Genomic DNA, 5,000 nt, shown 5'->3' on the forward strand with positions numbered 1-5,000 from the left:
TATGAGAGATACAGTCTGTATGTAGGAGAGTGTATATGAGAGATACAGTCTGTATGTAGGAGAGTGTATATGAGAGATACAGTCTGTATGTAGGAGAGTGTATATGAGAGATACAGTCTGTATGTAGGAGAGTGTATATGAGAGATACAGTCTGTATGTAGGAGAGTGTATATGAGAGATACAGTCTGTATGTAGGAGAGTGTATATGAGAGATACAGTCTGTATGTAGGAGAGTGTATATGAGAGATACAGTCTGTATGTAGGAGAGTGTATATGAGAGATACAGTCTGTATGTAGGAGAGTGTATATGAGAGATACAGTCTGTATGTAGGAGAGTGTATATGAGAGATACAGTCTGTATGTAGGAGAGTGTATATGAGAGATACAGTCTGTATGTAGGAGAGTGTATATGAGAGATACAGTCTGTATGTAGGAGAGTGTATATGAGAGATACAGTCTGTATGTAGGAGAGTGTATATGAGAGATACAGTCTGTATGTAGGAGAGTGTATATGAGAGATACAGTCTGTATGTAGGAGAGTGTATATGAGAGATACAGTCTGTATGTAGGAGAGTGTATATGAGAGATACAGTCTGTATGTAGGAGAGTGTATATGAGAGATACAGTCTGTATGTGAGGAGAGTGTATATGAGAGATACAGTCTGTATGTAGGAGAGTGTATATGAGAGATACAGTCTGTATGTAGGAGAGTGTATATGAGAGATACAGTCTGTATGTAGGAGAGTGTATATGAGAGATACAGTCTGTATGTAGGAGAGTGTATATGAGAGATACAGTCTGTATGTAGGAGAGTGTATATGAGAGATACAGTCTGTATGTGAGAGAGTGTATATGAGAGATACAGTCTGTATGTGGGAGAGTGTATATGAGAGATACAGTCTGTATGTGAGAGAGTGTATATGAGAGATACAGTCTGTATGTAGGAGAGTGTATATGAGAGATACAGTCTGTATGTAGGAGAGTGTATATGAGAGATACAGTCTGTATGTAGGAGAGTGTATATGAGAGATACAGTCTGTATGTAGGAGAGTGTATATGAGAGATACAGTCTGTATGTGAGGAGAGTGTATATGAGAGATACAGTCTGTATGTAGGAGAGTGTATATGAGAGATACAGTCTGTATGTAGGAGAGTGTATATGAGAGATACAGTCTGTATGTAGGAGAGTGTATATGAGAGATACAGTCTGTATGTGGGAGAGTGTATATGAGAGATACAGTCTGTATGTAGGAGAGTGTATATGAGAGATACAGTCTGTATGTAGGAGAGTGTATATGAGAGATACAGTCTGTATGTAGGAGAGTGTATATGAGAGATACAGTCTGTATGTAGGAGAGTGTATATGAGAGATACAGTCTGTATGTAGGAGAGTGTATATGAGAGATACAGTCTGTATGTAGGAGAGTGTATATGAGAGATACAGTCTGTATGTAGGAGAGTGTATATGAGAGATACAGTCTGTATGTGGGAGAGTGTATATGAGAGATACAGTCTGTATGTAGGAGAGTGTATATGAGAGATACAGTCTGTATGTGAGAGAGTGTATATGAGAGATACAGTCTGTATGTAGGAGAGTGTACATGAGAGATACAGTCTGTATGTAGGAGAGTGTATATGAGAGATACAGTCTGTATGTAGGAGAGTGTATATGAGAGATACAGTCTGTATGTGAGAGAGTGTATATGAGAGATACAGTCTGTATGTAGGAGAGTGTATATGAGAGATACAGTCTGTATGTAGGAGAGTGTATATGAGAGATACAGTCTGTATGTAGGAGAGTGTATATGAGAGATACAGTCTGTATGTAGGAGAGTGTATATGAGAGATACAGTCTGTATGTAGGAGAGTGTATATGAGAGATACAGTCTGTATGTGAGAGAGTGTATATGAGAGATACAGTCTGTATGTAGGAGAGTGTATATGAGAGATACAGTCTGTATGTGAGAGAGTGTATATGAGAGATACAGTCTGTATGTGAGAGAGTGTATATGAGAGATACAGTCTGTATGTGAGAGAGTGTATATGAGAGAGCTGCATGGTCGTCTTCTGAGAATGAGCCATGAAGCTTTGACAGCAAATAAACCATCCTAGTATTACAACAACAAACACAGGGCTATCAAGACGACAGAAGAACACAATCACATTGCAGAAACGATCCTGGTGCAATACTACTATATATAGTATATATAGTAGTATAGTATATATAGTAGTATACTATATATGATACGCGAGATATGACATTTTCTCTATCTTTTTCTCTTGGTGATGTTTTGGGGTGGGAGGATATGATATTAATGAATGTGCCTTCAGAAGAAAGACACCCCCCCCCCCCGTCCCCCGACAACTGCCTTGTACAAGAAAAGGTCCCCGTTTTCACTTGATAGTAGGTTCTTGTTTTCTGTATCAATGTCCAGTAACACATAATGGTTCCCTAGATGACATTGTTTAACACTGGAATGCTACTAAGACTTATCACCACGCATCTGATAACTGACACTACTAAGACTTAACCGCCACACATCTGATAACTGACATTCCTGCCTTTTCTGTTGTAGGAATATTTTGAAGGTCTTGTTCGGCTTACACACACACACACACACACACACACATACATACACATACACACACTGTCTGTCTTGTATTACTGTAACTGCGAGGACCCAAAAGTCCTCACTTCCAGGTTTTCACAATGTAATACAAGTACACACACACACACACACACACACACACACACACACACAGTATATTTATCAGACAGGATTCTGCCTCCTTGACTTAATCTCTGCCTGCTTCTGTCACTCTTCTGTAACTGCAGACCTAATTTTATAGAGATAAAGATGGAAAGATAGAGGAAAAATCACCATTTTGTAAAAGTTTTATAAAAAAAAAAAGACAAATAAAACATATTTGATATCATTTGACTGTCTTTGGCGTTTTTGATCGAAACACTTATAGCATGTTGCTCTAACCCATAGGTTCCCACTGAGCAATTTCACATCTAAAGACGTTTATAAAACGTCTTTGTCTCTAGACTAGTCTAGTTTAGATTAAGGCTATTGAAGGTTTAAAAGTGAAAGTTTAGTAGACGTCTAGTCTTAGCCTAGACGTCATTTCAACGTCTAATAGACGTTTTTAGACATTGAATAAACATCTATGTAAAAAAATAAAATACTGCTGCGACCTGGATTCAAACCCAGGTCACCAGAATGGCAACCCAACACCTTAACCACTGATCCATCTGTTCACTGATACATGTTTAAAACATGATCTGTTATCTGTTCATTGAGGGCATGTTCACATTACAGGCAAATGGCAGTGATATGGCAATAAGTGAGAGCTTGAGTTCGAAACGAAGTAAAACTCAAGTTTGTCAAAGGTTTTTTTTATATGCGCTCGGTCTTTTGAACAGGTTTTGAATTTGAACGGGACTCGTAGCCGTCAAGGTGTGGAACACTGATATGACGACTGGCTGCAGAGACCAACCGTCATTTAAACTCCACATTTGAAATGTTTCTGGGGAAGAACATCCTCTGCTGCATCTCTGACCTGCTGCCACCCCGCTCGCCTCTCAGGCTGCTCTGCACTCTGCTCGTCAGGTCTGATGTGCCTGGCTGGTCTGCTGCTCTGCACTCTGCTCGTCAGGTCTGATGTGCCTGGCTGGCCTGCTGCTCTGCACTCTGCTCGTCAGGTCTGATGTGCCTGGCTGGCCTGCTGCTCTGCACTCTGCTCGTCAGGTCTGATGTGCCTGGCTGGCCTGCTGCTCTGCACTCTGCTCGTCAGGTCTGATGTGCCTGGCTGGCCTGCTGCTCTGCACTCTGCTCGTCAGGTCTGATGTGCCTGGCTGGTCTGCTGCTCTGCACTCTGCTCGTCAGGTCTGATGTGCCTGGCTGGCCTGCTGCTCTGCACTCTGCTCGTCAGGTCTGATGTGAGCCCTTTCTGCCCCCTTACCGTAAGGGAGCAGCTGTGGCCACTTACGGAAAGGGAATTGCCCACAATGCATAGCGTTGTGACGTATAAAACGGGGAAGGCTGCAAATATCTGTCAAAAAAATAAAAGAACACACGCGCGAAACGAACGCGGTGTTTGCGAGTGCGCTGGAATGCCTTAATTGACAATGAAACATTACATTAATAGGGATTTCAGATTAGACAAAAATATTATATCAGAGGAATGCAAGGAGTTATTTTACACAATCCGAGTATAATCATCGATCATTTCTTTTACAATTGCAATCCACAACTTTTTTGATGAATGAGAAATAGTTTTACCGAATCTGTATTGTACAGTATTGACATTGTGTATAATGTTGGGTGACATGTCATTATTATGCTTATTTTAATTATAATTACATTAGAGGGACTGAGGGTTCAGGGCTTGAGTGTTTAGGGGGCGGATTGGAATTGGGCCGTAGTGTCCAGAGTTGGTGAAGATGTTCTTGTAGATCAGCGTTGTGTCTCTGCTGTAGGGTCCCCTTCTGCCTCCACTACCCAGAGAGGCAGAGAACGCCACCTGCTGTCTGGTTCTGTCTGTGTCTGTGTCTGTGTGTGTGTGTGTGTGTGTGTGTGTGTGTGTGTGTGTGTGTGTGTGTGTGTGTGTGTGTGTGTGTGTGTGTGTGTGTGTGTGTGTGTGTGTGTTTGTCTGTTGTGTGTCGGTCTCGTGTGTGTGTATCTATCTATCTGTCTGTCTGTCTCTGTCTGTTGTGTGTGTGTGAGTGTGTGTGTATGTGTCTGTCTGGTGTGTTGTGTGTGTGTGTGTGTGTGTGTCTGTCTGTCTCTGTTGTGTGAGTGTGTGTGTGTGTGTATGTGTCTGTCTGGTGTGTTGAGTTTGTTTAGTTTTCGCATGTTAGGTCGCTCTGTTTTTTTAAGTTGACTATTCATTAGGAACATCAAAAGTCTCTCTCTGTCTCTGTCTGTCTGTCTCTCTGTCTCTCTGTCTCTCTGTCTCTGTCTCTCTGTCTCTCTCTCTCTCTCTCTCTGTCT

This window comes from Poromitra crassiceps, assembly GCF_964638095.1.
Source record: "Poromitra crassiceps genome assembly, chromosome: 29".
Lineage (NCBI taxonomy): Eukaryota > Metazoa > Chordata > Actinopteri > Beryciformes > Melamphaidae > Poromitra > Poromitra crassiceps.